Consider the following 15,618-nt stretch of genomic DNA (forward strand, 5'->3'; position numbering starts at 1 on the left):
GCGCAGGGAGCGGGTCCCCCGGCGCAGGGTCCGGGCAGGGTCGGGGCGCAGGGAGCGGGTCCCCCGGCGCAGGGTCCGGGCAGGGTCGGGGCGCAGGGAGCGGGTCCCCCGGCGCAGGGTCCGGGCAGGGCAGGGTCGGGGCGCAGGGCCGGGCAGGGTCGGGGTGCAGGGAGCGGGTCCCCGGGCGCAGGGTCCGGGCAGGGCCGGGTCGGGGCGCAGGGAGCGGGTCCCCCGGCGCAGGGTCCGGGCAGGGTCGGGGCGCAGGGAGCGGGTCCCCCGGCGCAGGGTCCGGGCAGGGTCGGGGCGCAGGGAGCGGGTCCCCGGGCGCAGGGTCCGGGCAGGGTCGGGGCGCAGGGAGCGGGTCCCCCGGCGCAGGGTCCGGGCAGGGCAGGGTCGGGGCGCAGGGAGCGGGTCCCCCGGCGCAGGGTCCGGGCAGGGCAGGGTCGGGGCGCAGGGAGCGGGTCCCCCGGCGCAGGGTCCGGGCAGGGCAGGGTCGGGGTGCAGGGAGCGGGTCCCCCGGCGCAGGGTCCGGGCAGGGTCGGGGCGCAGGGAGCGGGTCCCCCGGCGCAGGGTCCGGGCAGGGCAGGGTCGGGGCGCAGGGAGCGGGTCCCCGGGCGCAGGGTCCGGGCAGGGCAGGGTCGGGGCGCAGGGCCGGGCAGGAGGCGGGGCGCTCGGAGGGAACCTGAGCCGCTCCGGCTGGAGACGCCGGGGGGGCTGGCGCTGGCCTGGGGGCGGCCCGGGCTCCGGGCGGGGTGGGGCCGCTGGACTCGGGTCATTCCCAGCCAGCGCAGCGCGCCCGAGAGACCCCAGCGATCCGTGGGGAGACGGGCCGGGCCCCTTCGGCTTCAGCTGCGCCTCTGCCGGGGAAGCGAACGGAAGGTACCGGGGTCCCGTCTGCCCGCGGCGTGGGGCGGGGTGCGGGAGACAGAACCGAACCGTCTGCAGAGCCCAGGCCGCGCCGGGCTGCCCCGAGCTCCTGGGGCTCGGCTCCCTACCACATTGGGGGACCCCCCTCTTCTGGGACCCGGCTCCCCAGCACACACCTGGGTGACACCCCCTCCCCTGGGGATCGGCTCCCTACCAGAGCTGGGGGATCCCCCTCCCCTGGGGCCTGGCTCCCCAGCACACACCTGGGTGACCCCCCCCTCCCCTGGGGCTCGGCTCCCTACCACACCTGGGGGAACCCCTCCTCTGGGACCCGGCTCCCCAGCACACACCTGGGTGACCCCCCCTCTCCTGGGGCTCAGCTCCGTACCACACCTGGGGGACCCCCCTCCTCTGGGGCCCGGCTCCCCAGCACACACCTGGGTGACCCCCCCCTCCCCTGGGGATCGGCTCCCTACCACACCTGGGGAATCCCCCTCCCCTGGGGCCTGGCTCCCCAACACACACCTGGGTGACCCCCCCTCCCCTGGGGCTCGGCTCCCTACCACACCTGAGGGACCCCCCCTCTCCTGGGGCTCAGCTCCATACCACACCTGGGGGACCCCCCTCCCCTAGGGCCCGGCTCCCCAGCACACACCTGGGGGACCCCCCCTCCCATGGGGCACGGCTCCCTAGCACACCTGGGGGATCCCCCCCCCGGGCTCGGCTCTCCAGCACACACCTGGAGGATCCTCCCCTCCTCTGGGGCTTGGCTCCCTAGCACACACCGGGGGGATCCCCTCCTCCCCTGGGGCTCAGCTCCCCAGCACACACCTGGGGGATCCCCCCCGTGGCTCAGCTCCCTACCCCACCTGGGGGATCCCCCCCTTCCCTGGGGCTCAGCTCCCTGCCACACCTGGGGGACCCCCCTTCTCTCCTGGGCTCGGCTCCCTACCACACCTGGGGGACCCCTGCTCTCTCCTGGGGTTTGGCTCCCCAGCACACACCTGGGGGATCCCCCCCTCTCCTGGACAGGGCGCAGGGTCCAGTGCAATGGTTTCTGCCTGGCTAAGTTATATCCGTTCTTATCAGTTTAATATCTGAAATCTCTGTTGCAGATTGTCGGTGAAATAGCCTAGTGCAGGGAGTTTCCCTGCAATTCAGTCTTTGGGCTGATGGGAGCAAATGCTCTGTGTGCTAAAGGCAATGTCAGGGTTAGTGGGCTCCAGCACCCCTCTTGAATGCTCTTCTGTGTCACTGGGGCCCAGCACTGTCGGAAAAGCTTTTTATCTGGCATCTGTGGTGGCAGGGAACAGAAGAGCTGACTGCAGACACTGCAGTGGCCAGTGCCACCGGGCCAGAAGTTGGATTAAGGGAGGGGAATCGCTTTCGGGGGCAGTCAGGCATGTTGTGACAGGATTTGGGATGTGGTGAGGAATGGCTGCAGGCGCATTGAAACCCACAAATGCTCATCAGGCTGAATCCGCAGCTCTCTGGCTGGTGACGGAGGGGAGCTCCTCTTAACCCGCCTGCCTCCATTTCACCTACCATTGCTTTCCCTCTCCTTATGGCTGAGAATCCGGAAATTCACCAGCCTGTTCCAGCAGTCTCTCTCCGAGGCCTTATTGCAAACCTAGAAGGGTCTATGTCTAATCTATCTGTCTGACTCATCTGGGTGTTTCGGATACACCCAGCACTCTGATATGAGTGGGTCCTTCTACACTCTAATGGGAGTGAGTCTGTCTGTCTGTCTGTCTACTATCTGTCAGTCTACCCTGCTTGTCACTTTAATATCTCAGCAACCATTCAGACTCACCAGATTGTTCGTATGATAACAAAGTCAGTCGAGCTGTTTTCCAGAGTGTTTGTGTCACTTCGGCCCATGTCCTATGGCTGTGGGGGTGAATCTCCAGGGTAGATTAGGGAGCGTGCTCGTTTGGGAGCAATTTGAGCAGCAGTTTTCTTAGTTCTCTACAGGAATTGGTTGTTGAACCAATTCTTGGCATTTGTAGGCGATGCCCATAAATCTGAAGGGATCCCACTTGCTTGTCCACCCTGGGCCTTGTTGGAGACACTAGCCCAGTCCAAGGCAGGCTGTCCTATGTTATTGACAGGGTCTCCCTCTGCCAGACCAGCTGCCCTGGAGACTGAAGGGCATTGTGTCCTCATGGGACAGGTGTAGGGCAGGCTGTGGCTTCCCCCATCACTGAGCAGAAAGAGTCGCTTAGCCAGGCCCTGAAGAGAGGGGAGCTCAGTACTAGACCGGGGCGGCCAGCCTGAGCCTGAGCAGGAGCCAGAATTTACCAATGTACGTTCCCAAAGAGCCACAGTAACACGTCAGCAGCCCCCCATCCGCGCCCCGGCTGAGAGTGTATCTTGTGCTGTACAAGACACAGCAACACAACCCCTGCCTGGTACACCAGGTCAGCCCCAGAGTCGGAAATTGTTGGTGATTTCTTGTGATTGGCACTGATAATTATTAGTGACTCTCCCCTGGCGTCGGCTCTCAGTCTGTGGTGAGATTGCCCCGCTTCTCTTGAGGGGATACATAGAAACTGGAAGTTTAAATCTTTTGTGTCAAGTGGCTCCCTCCTAAGAGGAAACACGTCTGATGGCTCATCAGAGAAGCAGCGGTTTGAATGCCAAGGACAGGAGCGACCCAGATGCTGCTAGTTCACAAGGCAGACTGCAGGCGTTGCTTTTTTTCCACAAATGTAACTTTGGGACTGTACTAATCTGTGTGTGCCTGGGGAAATGAGGTGATTAGCGTGCACGGCCCTCCCTTCCTGCTATGTCATGTGTCATCAATGGCAGGTCGGTCTCATTCAGCTCTGGTGCTTCTCACGCAGCGGGTGGTGTCCGTCGAGCCTGGGGACCACAAATAGTAACTCTGGATCCAAAATTGGAGCCTGCCTGGTGTGTGGCTTGCAACTCCCCCAAGGTGGGTCACTCACCACCTTTCAGGCTTGATCTCAGGGGCAAACCTGCAGGTGGCATGGAGATGGCTGGATATCTGCTGGCCTGTTTGGATTTGGAGCATGCCTGGGTCAGTCAGTCTCTTTGGAAATTTAAAGTCAAGAATGGAACCCTGTTACCACCTGGCTCCATGCAAATTGCAGCCCCAGCCCCTAAGGGAAACAGAGCCTCTGACCCCACCCAGTATCCCCTCTGCCAAAGGCCTGTGCAAATAAACAGGCCTCTGAATGTGACCTAAAGGTCAACAAGCTCTGAGGACTGAGCTGCAGATCTGAGAGCCCCTCGCTGACCCCGGGACTCCCAGCTGTCCTGACGTCTCAGGCAGAGAGGGGATTTCAGGTGTGTCCATACCCCGAGCTATATAGGTCAGAACGTCCCCGCTGCCCGAAGGGACTGGAATCAGAGCAGACTGCAGGGCAGAGATGTTACAGGTGCCCAGCCCAGGGAGTGGGCAGCTGCGGTTCCCAAGTGTCCATGTGCAAGACTATTGTGGCATTCTCCTTTAGAGGTGGCAGGGCCATGCATCACTGCGGGGAGGCCCTGTCCAAGGGGAGAGGTTGCCGTCTCCTAGCCAAAGACTAGGGTTGCCAACTTCCTAATCTCACAAAACCGAATACCCTAGCCCCTACCCTGCTCCCTGCTCACTACATTTCCCCTTCCTTGGTGGCTCGCTCTCCCCCACCCTCACTCACTTTCGCTGGCCTGGGGCAGGCGGTTGGGGTGCGGGAGGTAGTGAGGGCTCTAACTGGGGGTGTAGGCTCTGGAATGGTGCTGGGGATGAGGGGTTTGGGGTGCAGGAGAGGTCTTTAGGCTGGGGGTGGGGCAGAGGGGTTCAGGGTGTGGGAGGGGGCTCTGGGCTGGGGAAGGGGGTTGGGGTGTGGGAGGGGGTGAGGGATCTGTCTGGAGGTGCAGGCTTCAGGGTGGGGCCAGAAATGAGGGGTTTCAGGGTACAGGAGGGGGCTGTGGGCTGGAACAGAAGGTTAGGGTTAGAAGGAGAAGAGCAGAGGTCGGGTCTCCTAGCTGAAAGCAGAGGCCTCCATCCAGGGGAGAGGTCGGGTCTCCTAGCCAAAGGTAGAGGCCCCCATACTGAGGAGAGGTCGGGTCTCCTAGCCGAAGGCAGAGGCCCCCATCCTGAGGCGAGGCCGTGATCTCCTAGCCAAAGGTAGAGGTCCCCATACTGAGGAGAGGTCGGGTCTCCTAGCCGAAGGCAGAGGCCCGCATCCAAGGGAGAGGTCGGGTCTCCTAGCCGAAGGCTGATGGAATAGAACTATTTCTGCTATTTGGTCTCCTAACAGCAGCGGCAACCTTTTTACAGTGTAATACCTGGGCATATTGACACCATGGCAATCCCAAAGATATTTTACCAGCTTTAACACAAGTTGTGCTGGTGGCTTGAGGGATGTGGACAAGTGTCTCACCAGGAACTGGCCGAAGACCATCAACTTGCGTCACAGAGCAGCTGGGAAGGAGCTTGAGCTATAACCAAAGGAGAGGAAAGGAGACCAGGAAGGCATAGCTAGGAAAATGGGGAACTCTGAGGAGATGGAGAACGACTGATGGTGAATACAGGAGACCTGTGGGGGAAAGATGGGAGCCCAAGCCCTTCGGTGTGGGTTGGACACCGCCTACACTCAATGCCTGTTGTGGCCCGTGGAGCTATGTGTGACAGTGGTGTTCTGCGATGGTGCGGTGTAGGGGAGGTTTGAATGGCTGCAGAAAGTGGTACCCAGATGTGATGGCATTAGAGGCCTTAGAAATATGCTATTTTGTAGAGCTGATACAGCATCAGGACCTGGGCCAGCCCTTCAAGCACCAGGCGTGGATGTGCCAGGACACAAACTGGCCCCTCCTAGCAGAGCGTTCTCAAAGGCGAAATATCGATGGTGGCCACATCTCACATTTCTGTAGCACCTTTTATCCCAGAAGAGCCCAAAACCCGCTACAAACAGGCTCTAACATACAGGATCTCTGCTGAAAAGGCAGCTGCATCTGGGATGGGGCGCAGCACCTATGGAGCAACACTACACAATAGCTTGGCCAGGAAGCGAAGGGGAATCCAGGATACAGTTGAAACTTCAGAGGGAGCTCAGGGGGGTGGCCTGTCATCACCCAAAGTGGACTTTTGGCAGGATGCTGTGCTTAACGCCCCTCCCTACTCTTGGCCAGGGGATTCTTAACAGCCACAAGGGTCAGGACTTACGTCTCATGTGAAGGACAGTAGCACAGGGACATTGGTTCAGAGGGACATGTGCCACCTACCGAACCATTAACACCACTTCCAGGTTTTCCAGGGAGGTCTCCCATCCAAGCATTGGCCAAGCCTGACTTTGCTTAGGCTGCAAGAGCTGAGGAAGTCTCTGGCTGAGGTGTTCTGGTGGGAGCCCGTTACTGGAGGGTAGCAGAATAGTGGCCTTTAGCTGGAAAGGGCTGTGACCCCGGGCTGGAGGCTGCACACTCTCCAAGGAGCAGAGTGCAGCTCTGTGCAGTGTTCTGGCAGCATGGCTGCACCAGTCCAGAGAACACAGGCTGTTGCTTACCCGAGCTCAGGCCTGGAATGGTCCCATAGCCGACAAAACTGTGCAAACTGGGCTTTGGTTATGAAAACGGTGACGTGCAGGGTGGGGAAATCTGGAAAAAAGACAAATAAACTAAAAGCTCAATGAAATCCAATTAATCCCCTGGCCATCATCTCATTGGGCTGCCCGCCCGCCTCTGGGATTGTTGGGGCTTCCCCACTCAATGGGGCCAGTTATAATCAGCACACAGTTTCCAAAGCAAACTTCCTCCCCGTGTCTCTAATAACAGCACCGGATCTTACCAAGCTGCCTGCATTTTCCATCGTGCCGGGCATTGACTCACCTTCCGCACTTCGCTCTGCTTCAGCCATGAAAGCAGACCTGTCAGCGCCGCCTTTGTTCCGTCCTATTCCGAGAATAGGACGGAACAAGGAATCAGCCGCATTACTGGGGTGCAGACCCTGGGGGAGCGGATGTTGACATTCAAATAAAAAAATGGTTGCCCCTTAAATCAAAGCTAGTGTTTCCTAAAATGTCTGTAGTGAGATTAGGGCTGGTGGAACTTTGTTTAAACACCCATCCCCTGTGGCGTGACTTGTGGGCCTGACCCACCTGTCTCTGATCTCCTGAGTCGCAGTGACTGTGCCTAGCCTAAACACAGCTGTGCTTGTTTGCCCCACACCATGAGTCAGTCTGGATTCTCATCCTCTCCAGAGCCTAGTTTTCCTGGCAGCAAACAGAGAGGCACAGAACCAGTTAGGAATCGATGGTGACAATGGGCTTGGATGGGAAAAGCCAAGTTCCCACCTAGTGAGGCTGTTCAGTTGTTTTTCTCCTTTTGGGGATCAGATCAGAGTAAGCGAAAAACAAACTCCCAGCCCATGGAGGGGCGTGTTTCTGAAGTGACACCGGCCCACATTTCGAGTGCTGTTCCAACAGGTATTCCAGTCGCTGAGGTCCTCTTGGGGAATCCTGAATGCAATGAGTCTGCAGGGGGAATTTTGGTTGGTGCAGTGGAATTATCCCAGCTGGGATTTGACCAGTGTGCTGCGAATCACAGAGGGCATGGTGACAGTTGGGACTGGGCTTGTCCAATGAAGCGCAACAAGGGATCTACAAAGTAATAAATAACAAGGGGAAACAGGGCCTAATGGTTAAAGCAAAGGACTGGGATATTGGAGAACTGGCTTCTCTTCTTGGCTCTGGTTCTAACTAACTGTATGACCTTGGGCCAATCACTTCATCCGTCTAGGCCCTGAGGATGTGTGTTCACTGGTGGCCAGCCCATGAGGGTATCCAATTGCAGTGTAGACATCCTGGCTGGCTGGAGCCCAGGCTCTGGGACCCTCACCCTCTGGGGTCCCAGAACCCAGGCTCCAGCCTAAGTCCGAACATCTACACTGGAATTTTAGAGCCCTGTAGCCTGAGCCCCACAAGCCCAAGTCGGCTGACACGGACCAGCCACGGGTGTGTTGTGTAGTGTAGATATGCCCCGAGTGTCCGTCTGTTGAGTGCTGGTGGTGGAATGACATCCATAGATGAGGAGTGTGACACCAGGGCTGAGCAGTAAAAATCAGGGTCTGATCTGCGGGAATCTCCCTGCAGCTGGACTCAATTCCTGTGCTCGCGCTGATTGCAGCAGACTTGCAGGAGGTTAAGTGACAGCAGAATTGGGCAGGGAGCCTGTAATCCCCACCATTGCTCCAGCCCTGCCAGCACGGAGACGTGCAGCTGCAGTTCCAAGATCTCTGCTCTCAGCTCTGGTCTGGATCCCCTCCTTATATGACCCAGAATGTCAAGTCCACGGGAACATGCCTGAGTTTGTGGGACAAGGGAAAGCCAAGGGATCTATTAGTATATCACTCTGGCAAGGGGGCTGTGAATGACCAAAGCAAACGTATAGTCACAATCTGCAGATCCACCCAGTCCCTTTAAATACCCTGTTTGTCACTGAATCTCCTCCCGTGTTACTACACAAGGAAGCCAAGAAAAGGGCCAGAGACATAAACAGCCAGATTGGAGCTGCCTGTCGTTCTGCTCTCACATCTGCCCTCCTGCCACTGTCATCAGCATGGGTGGGGCAAGCAGCACATTTACAGCAACGTGGGACCACATGGGATGCAACAAACCATGCCCTGCAGTCTCCTCCACACGCCCGGCGCACAGAGGGGCACTCCTGGTCTGTTTCCAGCCTGCCTTGGCTCCCTCGAGATGGGGCAGAATGTGGGGCTAGGGTGCAGAAGCGGAATCAGTAGCTCTCCGGCCTCATCGGGACTTAGCTCTGTGGGATTGGCTCCTCCCAAGTCAGGAGGTTCATGTGTAGAAGAGAGAAACCACTTGTCATAGTAATAAAGATTTCTACGTTGCCTTCTGCCCAAGGCTTTCTGGACTTAACACGCTTTAATCAATAAAATATACAATAAAAGCTTTCTCGTTCACGTACTGAACACAAATGCTGCCCAGCGCTGTCTGCCTGAGCAATTACTGGGTTTAGATGCTCTTGCCAGTCCATGCCAAACTGACTGGAGCTTCCTGCCAGTTCTGATGGGGTTGAGTGGCTGAGGTTGGAGCGCCCGGTTGATTTGACTGCGTGGAACTGACATTCCGTGTTCTGCTTGGTCTTGGGCAGGCAGATGGGTCTCCAGGTGAGACTCCCCTGGCAAATTTTCAGCTGCCAGGCTTTGCTCTCTCTTTGGCAGAGTAGCTTTGCTCGCTCGCTGACAGCCCGTGTCAGTTGGGGGCTGGGTCCTTGGAGTGACTTTAGCCCATCTCTAAGCTGGACTCTGAACACTCTTTGAAATTCCTGATTGTTTCTAATGAACTCCTGCCTTTCTACCAGCATGGTGCCTTCTGCCTGCCTCACGCACCCCGGCCTGGCTGCATGCTCCTTTCCCTGCTTCCCAGTCCCCTTCCTTCTCCCAATCCTTCAGTTGTCCGACCCATCCCCTCGCCGAGACTTCCACTGCATTTCACCCCAAAACCAGCAGCACTCATCCTCCTCCGACAGCGCTCCCAACCGAGCACCAGCCAGGCCTGCTGCATGGTCCTGGGCCTCGAGCCCCTATCCTATTACCCCATCCACTCTCTTGGTTTTTTTCACAGTGGTGTTTATTAAGAGCCTGGTCCTCCAAATGCTTCTCACTGGCCATAGCACTTGCTGCCCTGAGTATCACCCAGCAGAGTGCCCCGTGCCTGGCACACACAGCCAGCGCTGCTGGCTAGCAGGCCAGGGGACGTCACTCACTGGAAGCCAATGCTGGTGCAGGGATGGAACGTGCTGGATGTGGATGGTTTGTTTTGAATCGCACCACCTGCTGCTCCTGTGCAACTCTAGTCCATCACAGAGGACTCTTCAGTCTCATGCCTGCCTCTGCTCTGCTGCTTCTGGAAAGGTCATTTCCATGGAAGGACCTAGCCCCTACGGCATCCCATTGCACTAGCTTGTCCCATTGCACCAGCTTGTCCCATTGCACCAGCTTCCACATGGAAAGTTTACTGACTTTCAGTGTTGGAGAAGCCTCTGTGTGCCCGACCCCGGGTGTACATAACAATGTGATCTGTTCTTCCCCGGGGTGGGTGCAGCTGTATTAATGGGACATGTGATACTCCTTGGGGGGAGGAGCAGATACAAACGGGGTGATTCAATAACAAAGGACTGTAAAGCCTGGGCATCCCTTCCCCTCCTCCCACTGTGTGTGAGAAGAAAGAGGAACCCGAGAAAGGCAATGTGGGGTCAGTGCATCTGGAGCCAGTTTGTTAAACCTCACGCTGAGCCGTGAGCAGTGAGGTCACTGGCCCTGGCACGCAGCGCCCAGATCGCTATCTCCTTCCTGTGCCCCAGGGCATTTCGGAAGGGTTGAGACATGCAGCGACTGAGTCACTCAGATTGGGTGCGGTGGCGGGTTCACACTGCATGACCTTGTGCTGGGGCAGCGATACTCTGACCTCGGGGGTTCAGGGGCCAAGTAAGGGATCAGCATTACCCAAAAGAGCCACACTCATGGGAATTCACTGTTTCATTTACTATAGTGCTATAGATTCCTAGTTACACAGCATGACGGGGCAAATATTTAGTTTATATCTATATCTTATTCTCACAGTAAATAAGTTAATAACTTAATTGGTTAATTTTTAAAAGCATCCTGATCGGCTAATAGCTTAGGTTGGTTAATAATTAAATCACCCTGTGTTTTAATATCACGAGCAGCAAAGGAGACACACCAGCAAACCATGTGCAGCTCTTATGCCTCCTTCTGAGCATCGCTGTGTTGGGGTGTCATGGAGAGGCATGGCACTGCTGGGCCAGCATCAGGACATGTGTCAGCCACCTTGTGATGAACTCGCTTTGGGGTCCAGGCTGCAAAGTGTCACTTAGACTCTGTTAGTAGCTAGGGTTGCACCCACACGGCTCATGGGGTCTGGGATCGCCTTTCATGGGAGCACATGAGACTTTCACAAGCTCCTGACAGACTGGAGAGCCATTGGCTCGCAAACATCCGGCGCCATGGTTCGTAAAACCAAGGGGTTGTGGCTGGGTGTCTGGGGCCGGGGATCTGCCTCACCTCTTCCAGTCAGGCCAGGCTTTGAGGAGCTGAAAATGAATGAAAGAGCTGAAAGACATAGAGTCCCCGCCATCCCCCCAAATGCCATCTGCCCTGGGATGGTGGGGAGGGCTAGTTCCCAGCTAACACTCAGCCATCAAGACACCAGTGCTTTAAACTAGGACCCATCCCACATAAGGGTGTGAAAGACTCTTCCAGGAGCCCTGGGGAGGAGAAGGCTATTGTCGTGGGTGAGCTCGCTGGGAGAGAGCTGGAAACATGGCCCTCATGTGGCAGCCTGCAGGGACCCTGCCCACTGAGGGCTTGACCCTTCTCCCAAGTATATCCATGGGAAAACTCCCATTGGCTTCCCAGGGAGCAGGAGGGGCTATAAAGACAAACAGCTTCTCACAGCCCCCCGTCCCTCCAGAGCACTCCCTGCCACTATCACCCTCCTCCCCGTGCTCCATTAACCAAAAGCAGGATGGGGACAATGGATCCAGTCTCTGCCGTCTCGCTGCCTGTGTCAGGGGGCTCCCAACACGACAGGCTCCTCGTTCACTGGTACTCCTCTCCCAGGGTATTTAAGGCACTTTCCTGGGATGGTTTTAGTGTCTCTTCGTAATTAGGGTTAGTGGCAAGAATGGGAGGGTAGCGTGGATCAATGGCTAGGACTCGAGATTGGGACTCGGGAGATCTGGGCTCCGGCCTCACCTCTGCCATGAACTGTCTGAGATGCCTCTGCTCTCCGTACAGTGGAGAAGAGGATGCGGACCTGCCTTTGTAGCATGCGTGAGGAGCCATCTGTGGGTACAGATCAACTAGTGGGAAGTGTTCTTGTTGGTCTTCTTTTGAGACGTACCAAGACCCATCTGCAGGGTTCGGCACAATTGTTGGCATGCCCGGATGCTTCTGTCTTGGCAGGTTGTTTTCCCTAAGCCCAGCCATGAATCGTCCTCTCCCAGCCCTCTCCATCTGCCAGGCCGAGTGACTATGTGACCGGGAGGCAGATCATCGTGTTTAGTCTCTGCTGGGGTGCTGCTAGAAGTTTAGTCTGTTTCCCTCTGTATGCGCCACCCTCTCTCCTCCCTGGAGGGGAGCGGGAACTCCTGCTGCCACAGTGCACTTCGAGATCAGGGATAACGCTCCCTGCCCCCTCTGCATGGCACATGACTGCCAACCCTAAAGGTTCACCCAGTGTGAGTCCCAGCCCAGAAATCATGAGATTAGCCCCGAAATCCTGGGGTTTGTGTTTATTGAACTGCCTCTCTGCAGCTCTGTGTGCCAATCCGTGCTCGCCCAGCGTACGGTGGGTCTGGCTCCTGCTGCAGGAGCTCTCACTGCCACCTGACGGCGTGGAACTTCCAGCTTCTTCCCAAACCCAGCATTGTCAGTCATTAATTCTGTGCCCCCATCCTGCCTGTCCTGCTTGCCAGCTTCTCATTCTGCCCCCCCAGCCCTCACGTCAGTTCCCTCCATGCATCAGGTTCTCCTGTCAGTTCTGCCCTTGACATCAGTTCTGTGCCCTGAGCTCAGGTCCCATTGTGCCAGGCTCTGTCCAAACACACTCCAGGCTCCTCCTCCTCCTCCCCAAAACTTTGATGGGGGAGCTCTGGTGTGCCTCATCCAGAATCCTGTACCTGGAGGAAACCGGGAGAGTTGTCAGCATCCATCACGTCCCTGTGAAAGCCAGACCTTTCAGGGAGGGTCATGGGAACTCCAGGCCTTTCATCCCAGACCTTCCAGGGAGGGTCATGGGAACTCCAGGCCTTCCATCCCAGCTGCCCATTGCACTGGCTGCATGCAGTGAGCGGGGCTAGAGGAACTTCTCCGGATCCCTTCCCCACAGTTCTCAGATCCCCTTTAAACAACCAGACAGGATGAAAGACACAGAACAATGGCACAGCTGCCTTGCTATGGAGGGTGCCCCAGGCTGTGGGCTCCTTTAAGGAGGGAGCAGGGAGCTATTGGCCTAGGGCTGATGGGGCAGGATTCTCTCCTTAAAAAACTGGGGGAGGTTGTTGTGCTTGTTTCCAGAAATGTTACTGAGGCTGGCGGGGCAGCCCTGGGGAATGGAATCCTCCCTCTGCCCCTGGCACAGGTAAAATCCAGGCAGCGGGAAGGCTCCCACCCCCGCAGGCCCCTGCTGGAGAGATGCTCTGGAGATTAGGCTGCCTGGAGCATACAGCTGTAAAATCTGCCATGGAATTTGACTGTGTGTTTAAATTAACCCTTGGAGTGCTGGCAATTTCCAGGCTGTTGCCAGCTGAGCTCTGGTGGGAGCCTGTGTCTGTAGCTGTTCATATCGAAAGCCCAACAGGACCTAGACCCTGAGCACTTGGGCTATTGCTTTCTGCCCTGCGTCTGTGCCTGGCGTTTACACTGGGCCGGGGCAGGGCAGCTCTTCGCAGGAGGACTCCCTCCTGGAGCAGCTTTGCTAGACACCTAGGGCTGCTTTGTTGCCTCTGTTACCCTGGGTTGTATTTTCCACTAAGTCTTTGGTCTCAATGACATAACTGATAGTTGGTTACTCCGCAGAAGGGCACATCCCCTGAATCTGGAGAAGCAGATGGCAGGGCCCATGGTTGTTGGCTTTGCCCTGGGCTGGAGGCTTGTCTGAAGAGATGAGGGCTATTTGGGCTTTGCCCATCAGGGTTTTGTTTTATGTTGTGCTTTTTGTATGGCACCGTAGATGCTTTGTTTGGAATTTTCAAAGGAGCCTAGGGAAGTTAGGCACCTCTAGTAAATGCTAGGAGAGTTGGGGGCCCAGCACCCACTGGTTCCTTTGAAAATCTGCCCCATTGTCAATAGCTGAATACCACTAAGTCTGCAGAGAGTTCACCAAGGGGTTAATGCTGTGACTGAGCTATGTTAGCAAACGGGTGTGGAATTTGTCAGGCAGGAAGTTTTTGTGGTGCTGCTACACAGAAGGGAACCAAGGACTGATTAGCCTGATGACAGAAGCTAACTTTACCCTCTATCTCCTGGGGCTGTGCTGACTGCTGCCTTTCCAGCCAGGAGAGAGGCATTGTTCATTGGGCTCTGTCTTGTATCCTTGTGTTGGGGAAGCAGCATGGTCTAGTGGCTAGAACAGTGTATTGGAAGAGCTGGGTTCTAGTCCTGGTTCTGCCACTGGCCTGCTGGGGTAAATTGCTGCCCCTCTCTGTGCCTCAGTTTCTCAATCTGCAAAGTAGGGCTAATGATAGTGACCACCTTTGTAAAGTTCTTGAGATCTATGGATGAGAAGCACTAGATAAGAGTTATGTATTATTATTATTCAGTGGAAGCTGGAGATCTGCCCTCTGAGGCAGTGTCTAAAAGGGACTCTCCCATCATTGCACTGGTGTGACTAGGGCGGACACATTGGTATGTCCATGTCTGTGATGTTTGACCCAGCTCACAGCAGGTCTAGCTGACCTGCAGGTTAATCACGGGTGATTACCTGTGCCCTGGCTGCTCTAGCGCCCGCTACTTCTTGGTACCACCACTGGAGCTGCACCAGCGGGAAACCTCCTGAAAGAGGCTAAGGTAAATACGCCTTGGAGGAGACTCTGGTGTGACGGTCCTGGCCCCATCACTGGCAGGGCTGAGTCACCATGGTGATAAACCTGGGGAAATGTCAGCGAAAGGAAACCAAATCTGAAGATGGGACAAAGACACCTCTGTGTGGGTGAGCGGGGAGGGAGACGTAGGGCAGCCAGAGACAGTCATTCAGAGGCCAGCTCAGGGGCCTGGGAGCTCTGGCTTCTATTTCTGACCCGTGTGGATGGGTGACCTTGGGCATTGGCTCCCCATTGGAATAGTGGTGACCAGGCTCCGGGGGCGTTGCAGTGTGAAATCACATTGTTCATCTCCGTGTGTAAAGCGCCGAATGCCTGCATGGCTCCAGCTAGTGCTAGGAAGTGCTGAGAGACCCTCCGGAGGTTGGGGCTTTGAGTCTGCTCGTGATCAGCCCTTCTTCCAAGCGGCTGGCTCTGCAGAGGTGGCCTGGACCCCATATTTCTCGGTCAGCTGGGGGACCCTGAGCCTTTCCCGCGGGGTCCGGCACACCTCTCGCCCGCCCTTCCAGCATAGGAAGAGCAGAGGTAGCACCGGAAGGGGAAGAGTGAGGCAGCGAACTATGTGAGTCTTCTCCACCCCTTTGGGCTTGGCTCGTTTGTCGCTGCTTTGAGAATCCAGAGTTGTTCTGCCCATGTTGTCTCTGGGTGAGAGGGTGGGATGCAGGGAACAGAGGCTGGACGCTGGACTGGGAGCCAGGACACCTGGGTGCTAATCTTGGCTCTCTAGGTGACCTTGGACTGGGCACATTCCCTCTTTGGGCCTCAGTTTCCCATCTGTAGAAAGGGGATAATGACACCCCTTCCCCCCTTTGTAAAGCACTCCCATAGGAATGAAAAGCCCCTCTCTACAAGCCAGGTTTCTCCAGCTCCACAAGGCCTGCTCAGCGCTTCACACCTGGCCAGGGGTGCCTGCAAAACCCAGGATCCCAGCGGAGCGACAGACTAACCGCATGGAGAGGAGGCTGGACAATATGGACAAGCCCCACCAAGGCAAATGCTGAGGCTGGGTTGCTCCCTGGAGTCAGAACCTCCCTTGAGAGGGAGATGAACGGGGTGGTGTGGAAGGGGCCATGGGGGTGGCTAGGAGAATGGCCTAGCTGACCCCGGAGAGAGGAGCAGGAAGAGATGGGGGTGGGTACGGAGCTGGGCAGGGCCTTCAAA

The 15,618-nt window shown here is 56.9% G+C and overlaps 1 protein-coding gene across 1 annotated transcript in view; it reads left to right on the plus strand.

Annotated features, from left to right (window-relative positions):
• The first annotated feature begins 797 nt into the window (after window positions 1-797).
• TRPV4 (transient receptor potential cation channel subfamily V member 4) overlaps window positions 798-15,618 on the plus strand; it is a 41,019-nt gene continuing 26,198 nt past the window's right edge. The window contains exon 1 of the mRNA XM_030583337.1: window positions 798-879. The gene's annotated coding sequence lies outside the window, so the exon portion shown is untranslated. The remainder of the gene's footprint in view (window positions 880-15,618) is intronic.

Source organism: Gopherus evgoodei, chromosome 13 (assembly GCF_007399415.2).
Source record: "Gopherus evgoodei ecotype Sinaloan lineage chromosome 13, rGopEvg1_v1.p, whole genome shotgun sequence".
Taxonomy (NCBI): Eukaryota; Metazoa; Chordata; order Testudines; family Testudinidae; genus Gopherus; species Gopherus evgoodei.